This window comes from Mytilus edulis, chromosome 11, assembly GCF_963676685.1.
Source record: "Mytilus edulis chromosome 11, xbMytEdul2.2, whole genome shotgun sequence".
Lineage (NCBI taxonomy): Eukaryota > Metazoa > Mollusca > Bivalvia > Mytilida > Mytilidae > Mytilus > Mytilus edulis.
In genome coordinates, this window is record NC_092354.1 from 63,972,618 (window position 1) to 63,989,342 (window position 16,725).

The window sequence follows — 16,725 nt, forward strand, 5'->3', positions numbered from 1 at the left end:
TGAAAATTGGTCTTCTACTCAATCTATTACAAATAGTTAAAGTCTGATTGTTATCCAGTCTTGCAATTGAAACACTTGGTGAAAATACAATTACATGTGCCAAATTATTAACATAAGACTGAAGCAACAAAGGTACATTACTTCACTACACATAAGTCGACGCCATTGCAAACTCGAACGACGATAAGACGAATTAACAAGTCTTACAAAACACTTTATAGAAAACTAAAAATTGTGCATCACGAACCCAGCAAAAAACCGGCGCAGGATGAAAATCTTAGGTTTTCCGAAAGAGTTGGTATATTCTGGTTCACATAATTTGAGACTAAACTTTCATTGGTAAATGTAAATTCACTGCAGATACGCAATGCATGCAATGTAAAACTAAATCGGAATATTGTTTTCAGCAATTAGACTTGTTGGAGGCAGATATCCATGGGAAGGCAGAGTAGAGATTGAACACAATGGCCAGTGGGGTACAATATGTGATGATATGTTTAATTTTAAAGTATTCATTTTCAGGATAAATATTATTATATCCCTAAAGAAGTATCAAAAATGCTTAGGTGTTGTCTTACTAGAGTTTATTTTGGATCTCAGAATATGATCCTACCTGCACATGCTGCAGTTGAACATAACCCAGTGATTTAATTATTGTTTTGGATTTGTAATTTCACTTATTTGAACTGAATGAACATTTTTTTACTCTTTGAAGATTATCTGAAAGTTCGGTTGGTAAATGGTAATTATCCTTGGGAAGGACGAGTAGAACTCCACACACTAAATGGAAGCTGGGGGACCATTTGTGATGATAGTTTTGGAGTAGAAGAAGCACAGGTTATTTGTGGTATGCTAGGATATTCAAAAGCTGGGTGAGAACCATGTTTTCATTGGCGCCGAACATTTTTAAGTTATCGATAGAAGTCTTCCTATATTTGTTGTCTACCAAGAAAATTCGGGAAAAAATGTTATAATGCTGGAAATATACCATTTATACAGTGGGGATCACTTCTAACCTCCCATGAGAACCGTCAGAATAATCTGGAATAAAGCTGTTCTAAACTGTCCTAAAACAGTTTTAGGTAGAATTGACCAAATCAGTCCTGATCAGTTCTAGGGTAGAACTGCCTAAAACTATTTTAGGTAGAACTTTTCAAATCAGTTATAGTCGTGGACCTGTCAGCAGAACTGACCAAATCAGATCTAACCGTAGAACTGTCAGCTGGACTGTCTCAAAATGTTCTGGCCTTATAACTGACTGTCAGGATTGTAGAACAGTTTTAAATGACGTCACTGCAAGTTTTGGCATCTCACTGGTCATCATTCAGTGCTGTTATTATCGTTGATAAAGTCATATATATTATATTCTTTTGACTAATTTATATTGAAGACAAAGAGTTCCTGAAACTGTTCTATGGATAGAACTGACTAAATCAATCCTAGCCATATAACTGACCAATCAGTTCTAATCGTAGAACTGTTCTAGCCGTAAAACTGTTCTAGTTGTAGAACTGACCAAACATTTTGGCAGTTCCAGGTAGAACTGTTCTAGGGTAGAATTGTCAGGATCAGTTCTAGATAGAACTGTCTAAAAAGTGTTAGGATGACAGTTCTACATACTATTCTCCTGAATGGTTCTGACAGATTTGATGGGAGGTTAGAAGTGATCTCAACTGTAATTGAGTTGTAAGGAGTGCATGATAAGGCCATCATGAAAACAAAAACAACGGAATGTCGTCTACGAACAACTCTCAGTTTTCCACAGCTACCAAATGCCTCCTTCACATATAAGAATTTTCGTACCAGTCCATACAAATGGTTTAAATACACGGATCCTTGAATGTTTTTCATTTTTACGATCGATTTACAGGTTGTTACGAGTAATTACAAGCTATGGATATTTACCGATTTATTACGAGTTATAACGATGTATTTATTGCAAAATTCCACGATTTATTGCGAGTTGTCACAGATAACTACACACAACTATTTACGGATCGTTACGAATATATTTTGGAATGTTACTATTTGTTAAAGCTTTAACGTGCTAGTTACGATATTCTTTAATGTCGTTACGTAAACTTGCGAGTATGTTACGAGTATTTACGAGTTCTTATAAGGTTTTGAAAAAAGAGTTTAAATCCTACAGTTCTCAGTGTATCATCATTAGACAACTGACATTCAGAGAAACATCATGTCATATAAGAGTTACCAATTAAAGTTATATCAACAAATTCTTAAATGCTCCTTTAAAAAGCAGAGGGAGGATGAGGCCGAGCAGATATTAGATATTTCTCGTCTCACTCTGAGGCGTAGAATAGATGAAGCTCGCATAATGGGTTTGATCATTATGCCAAAAGAGAGGTATGCGGGCACCACAGAGACCTCTCTTTCGACATAATCATCATCTCTTTCAAAATACTTTTTCCCAAATGGTAAACAATACCTGCACATACTTAATGAAGTGCTCGAAATAATTTGTACGATTGATAAAGCCATCGTAACACGTAAACAACACGTAAATGATCAGTAAATAGTCGTTAAACTAATTGTAAAATAATTGCTACAAATCGTTAAAAATTGTAACGATTCATTTACGGATTATTGAGAGCAGATAATAGTTAATAACATTTTGTTACGAGCGGATTATCTACTAAAATTAATCCATTGACAATCATAAAAAAAAATGACATGTCAAGACATTTGCCTCCCCTTTCAGGGATGCTTAAGAGTGCTTGTGAATTTTTGCAATTTGTGACGACTTTAAGCAACCAAGTTATTTTGGGATGCTTGTTGTGGACAACATATATGATATACAAGCACTCGAAACAAAAGTTTGAACATGTGAAGGGAGCATACATTCATAAACTAGAGATTTATTATATAAATATTTAAACGTGTCGATACAGATGCACTGGGAATTATGGGTACACGACTATTGTACCCACCAACTAGGTGAACAACATGTATTTATTGTATGATATGTCTACCCATGATAACTACATTTGGATGTTAAACAATCGCCATTTTTTGAATTTTCCTCGGTGTTCGGTATTTTTTGTTATTATACTTTTTTTCATCGCTTTATTACCATAATTTTTTTTTATCAGTTGTTTTCATTTACAATGATAATGCAATTCCTGTGTTCAAGATTTGATGTGCACCTACTGTCGTTTTCACTTTATTAATTTATTATTGAACTATGTCAAGTCTAACTTTTAAATTTATGACTATCTCCATGTAACAGGACAAAGCCATTTATTTAGAAAATAGATTATTTAGAAATCGACAATTTTCACAACGCGTTAGTACACGAAAGAAAGCTCTCGTCAAAATACATTTCATTGCGCATTTCCAGATTCCCTAGTTAAAATAATCCAACAATTCAAGACTATTTAATAAGTTAACCATTTAATATCAACACTGAATAACATAACAAAATGATTACTTTTAGATCAGTCCCTTATTCTCAAGCTCATTTTGGCGGTGGCTACGGACCTATTGTGCTTGATGATTTACAATGTAATGGATCAGAAGCTAGCATATTAGATTGTCAGTCAAATGGTTTATTTAAACATAACTGTGGACACAATGAAGATGCAGGCGTTGATTGCCAAGGTAAAGAATAGTTAAATGTAACTGAATTCCTATTTGAACAAAAAAAATTAACTAATGGATCATACTTATGGTGAATACATAAGTATCTACTCTGGGAGGACATTCTAACTTATCATTATAGGCGTTCACACAATTCCTTACATTACACGATATTCAACAGTAAACTGCATTGAGTTTGTTAAGAAAATCATCGCTATATAATAATAACATTAACTGTACTATTGTTACAGCACTGTATGTGCATTTAGAACAATAAAGTGTATTTCTTAAGGGATGAACAAAGTAAATACATATACAATTAGAATTCCCCCCCAAGACTTAATTTAGAACATGGAGTTCAAATACAAATATTCAATTATCAATTATTTGTGAAATTGCAATATAAACGTAAGATAATTCACCTGTACATAATATCAAGATACACATTGAATTACCATTATCTTGTAAACTATAAAATTAATCAAAATAAACTATTTTCATATTACCGACTTTTGGCTTCGGGTTCTATAATTTGTCGACAGGTAACTTACTCTGTGGTAAGACAACCTCGTACTCGGTCAATTACGTGCAACATCAAATACAATCAAATATATAATCGGTACAATTTGGGGGGAAAGTTTACTGTTTACCGATGATTTAGTCATGTATAGTAAGCATTAAACAGTTAACTTTTTCTCGACATTGTACCGATTAAAAGCTTAAATTTATTTATTTACGTTGAACTTGCTTGACTGAGTACCATGATGTCCTACCACAGATAAGGTATCTTGTCGAACGAATATAATGTTGGAGTCATAAGTCGGTAATACAAAAATGGTCTCTTATGTGAAGGCAAAACCATAGCACGAGGACAACATCTATGAATGTCAACATAGCCGAAATAATCAGCCGAATTACTAAAAATGTTATTATCCTTAAATGTTGATGTTAACTTTTTTGATGATTCTTAAAGGTACACTTTAATAAATAGAGAAAAAAAAATAATAAACAAATCGATCTACTTAGAGTTCAGTTGACTGAAATAATAAGTCACCTCCTTCTATGAGTTGCTGCCGCGAATAGCAATTTCGTTAACATGGTTAACACGTTGTGTTACTAAGCATCCGATGTTTTTAATTATCACTATATGTTTAACTTTGATATGAATCTTATATTTAAAGGTAACAGTTCCGAACAAACGACACAGGACTTGAGTACTTCAGTAGGTAAGATTATTTCTATATTACGTAAATATAAGGAGAAAACTACATACATCTACATATTTGATGTTTATGTTACCTTTATCATGCATGTTAATGAAAATGTGATAATAACTTGTGTATTATTAGCCTACGGATTTAAGTAAGATTATGTTCTAACGCACATATCGTATCTTTGCCCATTGTACTACATGTAGTCAATATTCAGAATAAGTTTGAATAAAGTATAATCGAAAGCAATTTTTGTAATGTTTTATACTATAATTTGTTGTCATTTTATTGATTGTTAAAACTGCGCATTGGTTCTTTATGTACAAATATTTAGATAAGGAATCGACTGTGGAGAGGTATAGGTTACACTTTTACAGTATCACTAGCATGTCAACTCTTCAATTCATGAGTTCAAACTTTGAATGTGACAGGCACCCTTTACCACGATCTCCAAAGGCACTCTGACTTTCTTGGTCAATAACATCTGACAGCCAGGATAATGCTAAGAGAGCTGAAAGAGGCCAATAATCAACAAAACATATATTTATATTGATTTACTATAAGCTTTATTTGTTGGCTATTTTTATATAAAGATATTGCAGATTTCAAAAGATAGTTTCTAGGGGGGGGAAGAAAGTACATTTATACGTATTATCAATAAAATTATATAAAAAACATTGAACAAATGACATAATTTTGTATACATTTGTTTGGTATATAACATCTATTTTCTTTTCAGACATGACTTCGTACACAAACACTCGTAAGTATGTTTAAGTCTTCTTCTGTTTGTACAATATTTAAATGGTTATTACTTTAAATAATATAGTGAACGTTTTACTCTTATAAGTATGACATTGTATTGTTACTAGAAATTATAGCAACATGAAGCAAGACACTGTTTTGACCCTATAACATACCAACAGATTCCTTGTGTTGTATTTATATGTGAATAATCTAAATTTAGTTATCAGACATGACCACTCATACATGCATATAGCTGATTTCGTCTGATTTTTCCTATTTGACCTTTCTCCATTTATTTTTGTTTACCTTTCTGTCAGTTTAACTACACACGTTTGTATACAACAATGTTCATAGCATGTGTGTTTATTGGTTTCATAAAAAAATCGAAAATGGTATGAAATACACTGGTTTCCATGGCAGTAAATTGCATTTACTAAGATACAAAAAAAACCCAACCCCAGTATAATGCTATGTTGATGATTAAGTCAATATGTCTGGGTAGCCTATCTGTTTGCCGTCTATATATTACTATTTTTCCTATTTGTTTAAGTGATATAAAAGTATCCTATATATATTTTGAAAGCAGCAGCTGCTTCGATATGAATTAATATTGAAATTAGTAATGTCTCAAGAATAAATATTAAGTTACTGAAATAGTAGTTCATATGACTAAAATTGGCTTATTCCGTATGTTGAGTTTATTCTAATGAGTTAAGTACTTGAGCATATGACATCTATAAATTGAGTTAATGAGTGGATGTCAATAGGCAATATGCGTACTAGTAGTAATTACAAATTACCTTACACATTTATGCTGAGTTCACACGTAATTCGAATTCGATTCGCATTAACTGATTCGAATTAGTTTAATTCTCATTCGAATGCGCGTCAAATTCGCTTTACTGTACGAACAACGTTAACTTTTAATTCGTATTAACTAAAATGTATTTCTAATGCGAATTAGATATTCGAATTAGCCAATTCGAAACAATTCGAATGAAAAAAGAAGAGTGTGCGAACGCGATAAACGAATTCGATTCGCATTCGATTCGAATTTAATTCGAATTAAATGTAAGTGTGAACGAGGCATTAGATAATGCTGTTTTTTTTATTTAAACTTGGGAGGTTTAACTGGCTACAAAACCAGCTTAACACAACAATTTCTGTTGTTCGCTGGGGGGATGCTTGTACATAGGAAGAAATATTGCAGTTCTTTCACTGGTTCCGTTGATTGTTTCCGTTTGAATTTGTCAGTGTTATGGACTATACCTTTTTGAACTTGCCTTAGAGTTCGATTTTTAGTTATACATTTAAAGAAATTATAAATTATATCGTTTAATTTGTATCTTCTAAAATGTGTGTAAAATTTTTTTTGCGAAATAATTATAAATTCTGTCCAGTATTGAGGGATTTGTATGTGTTATGATCTTGTACAGCGGTTTGGACTGATAATTTATAGAATATTTTTGTATCAGCTGATTTCAAATACCTACATTTTTAAAACCTGCAATGTAATGAAAGAAGACACAAAAACATAACAATATTGGCTGTTCTAAACATGCTGAAGAACTTGAAGAATTTACATGTCTAGAACATATACATTCATTTGTATTCATATAATTTAAAAGAGACTGAAGAGTTCGATTTTAAGTCCTTCTTTTAAGCAACACTTGAAACGAATGGCGCGCAAGCGCGGCTTGAAGACTACTTAAAATGTTTATGCTGATACATGGCTTGTTTCGTGTTTCTCTGTTTCTGTTTGATCCACTGATGCCTATTATGATAGTTTTTATTAGTTTGTCGGCTCCTCTTTCATAGAAGTTTGAATGTCCAATCAGTAGCGTCTGTCTCTGTGTTACACACGTGCTCTTAGAACGGAGAAAATAACTCAGAGAAGCAGAAGACAAAATAGAAGGCTGATGATTAAATCATTTCTCAGTGGTGCTATAGTTTGTAGTATTTTATTTTTCGAAAGGTGCGAGTCAAGTTCTGTCTCTCTGTGATGCGAATGCTCAAGGAATACAGGAAATATCTCAGAGAGGAAGAAGACAATCTAGAACTCTCTTATAATTTAAAACATTTCTTTAATGTTGCGGGCTTATAGTATTTTTTTTAACTACATTATAATTTTATTCACCAAATATTTCTTGTTACATAAACCATCAAGATTCCAAGCTTCTCTTGTTACAATCCACTGACTACCTAGGGAAGAATCAGCTCATTAAATTAATTGACATACATTTTGTTTATAAAAACACTATATTAACCATACTAGAAAAAATATTCATTGATTATGTTTCTTTTAATTGTACGTAACATTGGACTTATTGTCTTATGTCCATTAATATTAGTATCTACTCTCTTGGTGTATTCATTAACAAAAAATCTGTAGACGCCTATGTTTTTTGTTTTCTGCTCAGATACATAGTACGACTTATATATTGAAAAAACTAATAATTGTAATCAAAAAAATTATTGAGTAATACTTGTTGTCTGTAATTTTGTATCCAAATATCAGGTGTTGTAATTTATTGAAAAATCTAATTTACTCTTTTCTAAGAGGTCGTATATTTGTTGCCAAAATCTTGTCAAATAAGAACAATTGAATAAAATGAGCATAGTATTCTTCTATGTTACAAAAATTACACAAACTATTATTAGTTATTTTCCATTGTAATAAAAGCTTTTGGTTGGTACAATAAGCTGTAGTAGTTTCCATCTGTATATATTTTTTTTTTCAGTTAAGTATTTAAAAATAAAGTTATATAATGAGTTCATATTTGGAGCTTCTTGCATTGGTAGAATTTTCAGCCATCTGTTTATCCCTACTGACGGTTCTTTTTTACTATTCACTAGAGAGTCATATAACATTTTATTTGAAAAAAAAAATAGTCTCAAAATAACGATCCTTCCATGTGATCTTATTACTTTACTTTGAACAGAATTTTCTTGTTTAACTATGTCAATTCAATTTTGTGGAACGGATTGTTTCAATTTATGAAATTCACTTTAATTTGTTTAAAATATATTTTTCTGATAATGACACAGTGTCAACTAGAATGTCATTTAAGTATATTATATCGCTCTTAATCCAGTTTTCAAAGATAATTGGTTTATTATGAAATGCAATAAATTTATTCCTCCATATTTTTTGTTTTCTTATATCAACATATGTCACTGGTTATTTTGTTTGCCAATCCCCAGTCAAAATCCAGGACTTTATTACTTCTCTATAAAATTCTGGAATGTATTTAAAATATTCTAAATGTTTTATATCATCTAAATTCATATTAAATATAACTAAAATATTATTAGACACTTTTAGATATTTAAAATATATAAGCTTCCAGTTGACAAATGTACCATCAACAAATCTATATACACATGATGACTTAAACGATATAAAATAACTTTTAAAAGTGACCATTTGTAAGCCTCCTTTTTCATATGGAAGTGTTATCAGGTTTCTTTTTACTTTGTCTGGCTTCCCATTCCAAATATATTTAAAGCTTCGTGTTTCTAGTTCTTTAAGATAATTTTCATGAGTTAAGCAAACACTTCCCAAGAATGTAAATAAAGGTAAAATTACTGCTTTAATATTTATTATTTTCCCTTAAATTGAATGATTCCTTTTTTCCCATGTCTTGAACAATTTCATCGTTTTCTCTATTTTACAATCCCAATTTATTTTTTTGCATTCCTCTTTATCATGTCCAAAAAACACCCCTAATGCTTTAATAGGTTTATCTCCCCAATTAATCCCCGCAATTTTATCTTTACATGATTTCAATTTCCCGATCCATAATCCTTCTGTTTTATTTCTATTTACCAATAAACCTGAAAACGAGCTAAGAATTTCTATTATATTCATTGCAAATATAACATCGTTTTTATCTTTGCAAAAGAATATTGTGTCATCTGCTAGTTGGGAAATTTTAATGCTGTGACTTTTCCCATCTAGCTTAATAGTGATTCCTTTTACTTCGTTGCTATTCCTCAACTTAGGAGCCATAATTTCAACAGCCATAACAAACAATAACGCTGATAAAGGACAGCCTTGTCGGATTCCCCGTGATATTTTGACATTTTCTGATACCCACCCATTGTATTGTTCATGACACATGTTTGAACATCGTATACATAGTTTCAACCCACTAAATAAAGGATTCATTAAACCCAAAATGTTTTTAAAGTTCCAAGCATAAAATCCCATTCTAACGAATCAAATGCTTTTGTAAAATCCACAAAAACAATTGCTCCCTCAGTTTCGTATGTTTCTGAGTAGTCTATTACATCTTGGATTTATCTCAGATTAAACCCAATGAATCTATTTTTAACATAACCGGTTTGATCCTTATTTATAATTTTTGGAAGCACCCTTTTTAAGCGTTGCGCAAGAACATATTACAAAATTTTAAAATCTTTATTAAGAAGGGATATTATGCGATAGTTTTCCAATAGTAAAGGATTACTCTTTTTGAATATCAAGGTTAATATACTAGTACGTTGTGAATATAAAAGACTGTTTCTATCGTATCCTGTATTTAAGACATTTACCAGTAGTGATTTAAGTTTATTCCAAAAAAATCTATAAAATTCTACCGTAAGTCCATCAAGACCTAGAGATTTATTTAATTTCATTTTAAAGATACCATGTGTGCATTCCTCCATTGTAATTTTCCCATCGCATATTAGTTTATCATTTTCATCAACTCTATTTTCTAATTTTGTATCGTTGATATATTCTCCTGTTAAATCTTTATTTAAAACTTTTTTATTATACAAGTTTTCATAATAATCTTTTATCTTGTTTACAAGTTTCTCTTGATCCGACATTATTTCCCCATTATCTCCTATTAGCTCACTTATTGATTTTTTTAACCCAAGGAAGTAAGAGTACGTCGACTGAGAATGCGCGAAAGTGTATACGACACTGATCAATAACGGTCTCTGAATTTGGGTATATTCTTTAAAGAAAATGGCGTTTTCTGTGGAAATAAGATTGTTTCAAACAAAAAAGACACATTTAGGAAGTACAAAAACTACATTTATACGTTATATCACAAATATTTCCAACTTTTTATATTTTCATAGGAGTAGCGGCTCAATGATTCGATCTCTGCCTTTAGTAGTATAATAGAAGACTAGACCCTAGGCATTAAAGAAAACGTTCAGTTTCAAAGTTGATTTATCATAATATGCATATGTGTTTATTTCAGCGATCAGACTTGTTAGTGGTTATTATAATTGGGAAGGGCGTGTAGAGGTGTACCACGGAGGTCAATGGGGAACTATCTGTGATGACCAGTTCGATAGACAAGACGCTCAAGTTATTTGTTCTATGTTAGGATACAGCAGATATGGGTAAATTATTTAGCTACGTCATTTTAACGTTCATTCTACAAATAAAGTCAGTCAATTAATTTAAACTTTAAAATTGAATGAAACAGCACAAAATTTACATCACCATGATTACGTAATTTGATATCGATTTTGACATTTTGAACATAATGCAAAAGCCTTGAATTATTTTCACTCAAAATATCTAATCTAATATCTCACAACATATCTTTTTCCAATATCTATTAAAATATGGTTTTCTGAAAAACGATTAAAATGAGCCTCTTGGATAATTTAGTTATTCTTCAGCAATGAGATTATAAAGACATTGATTTCATTTAAAGAAGCAATCCAGTTTCATATCACATAGGGTGATTCTCTTTTGGTATACTTGTTTTAATCAAGACTTTTTTCTATTGTTCAATTCGTTAGTTCGTCGTGGTCATTTTCCAGTTTTGATAACTGTAATCACAAATTTGATAGGGAAAAAGCAAAACTATTTTTTGCAACTTTGATAAACTTTGAAAAAAACGCATAGGTTGTGTTCGCTATTATTATTGAAACATAAGATTATCTTTTTTAATAAGTAAATAGTTTGGTATACAGTTGAATAGTTTTCAAATGTTGAGGCTGTGTTGAGCAGTATGTGAAACATATCATTGTTATGCTTACACAGTCATGTACCTGTGTAAAATTAATAACACACTTTGACTTTTCTTGTCAGTGTACACCAAATGATTTTCGTCAAAATTACGCTTAAAAATATTATTTATGAAACTTAAATCGCGCGTGTGTTCCCCAAGAACATATAACATTTCTGCACAACGCTTTGTCATAAAATATCAGGAACTACTAAACACAATTTTTTAGGTCAAATTTTACGCCGTTGAAAGCTGGTGATCAACATTTATGACTGTTCATTAGGGAAACAAGTACAAGTAACAATATCGTGGGGTATTTATGCTGATTCCTGTAGGTAGTAATGGAAGTATAAAAGAACGTGAATAATTAGTTTAGAAGTTGACTAACAATAGTAAATTCGTTTGTTGGATTGCTTTTGAAATAAAATGTTAGTTATATTTTACCAATTGCAATGATTTGTTGAACTTGTGTAGGGAACACCTTTTTAGTATTTCCAAGTAAGATCATTCGATCCAATAAATGTATGGAATATTTCTAGCAATTATTTATCATTTAAGAAATTCAGATTCCTCCCTCGTTATATACTTAAATGTCTAGGCAAGACATTCATGAATTGGTCCATTGTATAAAGACGCTTAATTTATTTTAAAGTTGACTAGTTAAAGAGCTACAGTAGTTAACTGTCAGTTCTTGTAGGCATCATGCAATTTCGATAAATTTCAAACCATGGCAGAAAAAATCCATTGACCTAATCCTTCTAATTGAAGTCATCGCGATTTAGAAATGGTAGGTCCTTCGGTTCTGCGTTTCTTGTAATTTGAGAAATATCTAGATAACTTTTGGATAGAATGATAGCAAATAACGGATTTAGCTCTCCGTAATTGTTAATTTCTTGTGCATTTCATCCAAACTGTATCTTGAGTGACGAAAACAAGAAAAGTGAACGAATGTTGTACATGTTATATTAGTGCATCGTTACATACAATTTTAACATATATTAATTTAATTTCAACTTAAATGGGTTATTGTTTGTCACATTTTCACCACTCATTCTTAGGCAGATTTGAACTTAATCGTAAAGAGTTTTATTTTATTTTTTTAAGATGTTTTTTTTTTACATTAAAAGAAAGTAATACAAATTCTGGATTTCATAGTCAACAAACACTTAGACTAAGTAAACATAGTTATCAAAAGTACCAGGATTATAATTTAGTACGCCAGACGCGCGTTTTGTCTACATAAGACTCATCAGTGACGCTCATATCAAAATAGTTATAAAGCCAAACAATACAAAGTTGAAGAGCATAAAGGATCCAAAATTCCAAAAAGTTGTGCCAAATACGGCTAAGGTAACCTATTCCTGGGACAAGAAAATCCTTAGTTTTTCGAAAAATTCAAAGTTTTGTATCAGGAAATTTATAAAAATGATCATATTATTGATATTCATGTCAACACCGAAGTGCTGACTACTGGGCTGGTGATACCCTCGGGGACGAAACGTCCACCAGCAGTGGCATCGACCCAGTGGTGTACATCACAGAACAAAAATAAAGTTATTGAATGTACTCTACTAGTTTATATATAAGGTGATAAAAATGATTCATAATATAAGTTGAATTATATTTAATATATTTTAGTCCTACATAACTGCGCTGAATTGAACGTAGCCATTGTTTACATTCACGAGTGTTTATGTTGCAGGTCCATTGCGTCATATTTTAACGCAAGATTTGGAGAAGGCTCTGGGTCCATAATGTTAGATAATTTAGAGTGTTCAGGATATGAGACTGATTTAGCTCAGTGTAAATCTAACGGATGGTACACAAATGACTGTACACATAGTGAAGATGCTAGTATTTCCTGTGGTTAGTATATAACTTACTCATGTTTCGTGAGCATATAAAACAATATACCGAAAATATAGGCTATACTGACAGCATAAACTTTTGATTCAGATAACGAACATTTTGAAAATAATACTTTCACTTAACAGTTTTACAATGGTTGCCTATCTTTTAAAAATGACTGCAGATAGTGTAAGATGTTCAGTTTAGGTTATGCATTATTCTGTTGTTCTTTATAGAAGTATTTTTGTTTGCTGTGCAAAGTATTTGAATGTACCAAACATAGTAGTGTTTTCAATAGTTATCAAAAATACCAGGATTATAATTTTATACGCCAGACGCGCGTTTCGTCTACATAAGACTCATCAGTGACGCTCAGATCAAAATAGTTAAAAAGCCAAATAAATACAAAGTTGAAGAGCATTGAGGATCCAAAATTCCAAAAAGTTGTGCCAAATACGGCTAAGGTAATCTACTCCTGGGGTAAGAAAATCCTTAGTATTTCGAAAAATTCAAAGTTTTGTAAACAGAAAATGACACGTTTAAATCCACAGGATTCGGTATCATGCAAATGTATATGGGTTACAGTGAATTTGTATAAACAGTGATTATGTAGAATCCCTGAAATGTTCAGGGATTATGTAGAATCACTGGTTAGTTTAGGGATTATATATAATCACTGAAAATTTCAGGCATTATGTATAATCACTAAAAAATACGTCAGGGATTATGCATAATAACTGAAATTACTAATTAGTTTTATTTACTAGTATTAAGAATCTGTTTATATTTAACAATATCTGCATTTTTAAAATAATAATGTGACATACAATGTTTCCTGTTTTCTTCAAGGTATTTACGTTCTAGTATGTAATGAAATTAATCACCGGCGTCATTTTTATTACATAGAAGACACGGTCTATTAGTTCTAACTATATTGTTCGATCTATCCTGTTCGATATTGAGCTTGTGATATGTGGTCTTAAATCTACACAAATCAAAAAAGATAGTTTGTTCCCAAGCTTCTTTTCCAAAAATATTTTTTAAAACGTTTATAATGCAGTGCCTTTGGTAAGTTTTCAAGCAGAGAATGCCAGACTTGTACAAACTGATCTTTAAGTCTGAACTTGTTGAATGAAAATTATGAAAGTAACCATTTCCTAAATGACTGCGGTTATCCACGCATTGGGGATACAGCATTCATTTAAAATAGTCTTTACTCTGTTTAACAATGAAAATTCACATTTTCATTAATAGACATGTGATAGCACAATTTATATAAAGCATATGATAGTTTCGTCAATTTACCAGAATTTCAATTTCCCCTAAAATGAGATCAATCTAATTTTTCTGTCCAAGTCTATAAGATGTCTTCCAAGCTCCCAATACATTATGTAAGAAGGTGTTGATGTTTTCAGACCTAATAATAATTTACAAAATTTAGTTGTACCCTTTCAGTTATGTCATTATTTCCAATACCCCATACTTCACAACCGTACAGTAACATTGGTTTCACCATTTTATCAAATAAGTCCAACTAACTACACATAGAAAGATTACGTGGACGACATAGTCTTAACGCTTTGTAAAGAGTCTTACATGAAGTGGCATTTTGTACGTTGAATTGTTTTGTTTTATTAAAATTGCCTGTTCTTGTTAAAATTATGCCCAAGTAGTTGATTCATCATCGATATCCAGATTTTTTTTCATTAAAAAAAAATGAAAATTACATGATGGTCGTCTCCTTGAAAAAAAAAACACCACCTTTTTTATCAACATTTACTTTTAGCTCCATACATCTGGGTAATCTTGAAAACAATCTAATGATTTTAAAACATCATTATACACATAAATTGTAAAATGTTAAGCACAATATATTTAAATGATAACCTGAATATATTAAAATGTTGGGCACAATATATTAAAATGTTAAGCACAATTTTTTAAATGATAAGCAAAATATATATTAATATATATTAATATGTTAGGCACTATACACAATTTTTTAATGTCAAGCACAATATTTAATTCAATTTAACAAGGATCTTTAAATTATTGATAATCCCTGAAATCATATGAGGGAATTTGTAGAATAATTATTAAAATGTTTCAGTGATTATGTAAAATCACTGGTCATTTTTAGGGAATATATATCATCACTAATGCTTTTAGTGATTCTACATAATCCCTGATTATACAAATTCACTGTTACATTGATGTGGGTTACATTGGTTGACTGTGAGACCCCAAAAAAGTTTTCATCTATGACTTTTTAGAAGAAATATATATGTATATATTTATATATTATGTATGAAAGACATTGAATGATTTACTGGTAAGAAAAAAGTAACATCACAAAAATACTAAACTCCAAGGGAAATTCAAAACGGAAAGTAACATGTCTGATTTTTAATAGCTATAAATAAAAAGAACAATTCAACCTCGATGTGAATTAGACTCTATGTAAATATATCAAGTGCAAAGTATCAATTTCGAATGTACGGCAAATATACATACCCCCCAAAAACTCGGAATTCATCACTATAGTTGTAAAAATCCTGATATATTTTTAATTTCATAATTACAAAAAACTTAAGTTTACGGATCTAACCGTGCAATCTTTATTCTTTTTGTAATAATATGTATAAACCATATTTCATTCTTTATTATAATAGGAAATCCAAAGTCATGTAAGTATTTAACATGATTTCCTTTTATTGTCAACGAATGGCGAAATTCAGAAATTTAGATGTCGACGAATGTCACAAATGTTAAAAATAAACTACTAAAAGAGGGACGAAAGATACCAAAGGGACAGTCGAACTCATAAATCTAAAACAAACTGACAACGCCATGGCTAAAAATGAAAAAGACAAACAGAAAAACAATAGTACACATGACACAACATAGAAAACTAAAGAATAAACAACACGAACCCCTACAAAAACTAGAGGTGATCTCAGGTGCTCCGGAAGGGTAAGTTTACGGATCTAACCATGCTAACCGTGCAATCTTTATTCTTTTTGTAATAATATGTATAAACCATATTTCATTCTTTATTATAATAAACTTCTCATTGTATTGAAACAAATAAGTATAAAATGTATAATTTACAGTTCATTGTTATTGGTAATTGAGAGGATGATATTTCATTCTTCTACATGTTTCGCCATGTTGATAATTGGTTTAGAATTAAGATAATTGATTGGCAATTTAAATTTAAAATGTTGTTATTCAAATTCATTGCTATCCAGCGAAAAATTTACATCAAAAGTCAACGTTTACTACTATACATGTAGATATAAAAAGACGAATGTTTGTATAACTGTTATTTTAGCATGCAG

At 30.9% G+C, this 16,725-nt stretch overlaps 1 pseudogene; it reads left to right on the forward strand.

Moving 5' to 3' along the window:
* LOC139494478 (scavenger receptor cysteine-rich domain-containing protein DMBT1-like) overlaps nucleotides 1–16,725 on the forward strand; it is a 53,472-nt pseudogene that overhangs the window by 3,023 nt on the left and 33,724 nt on the right.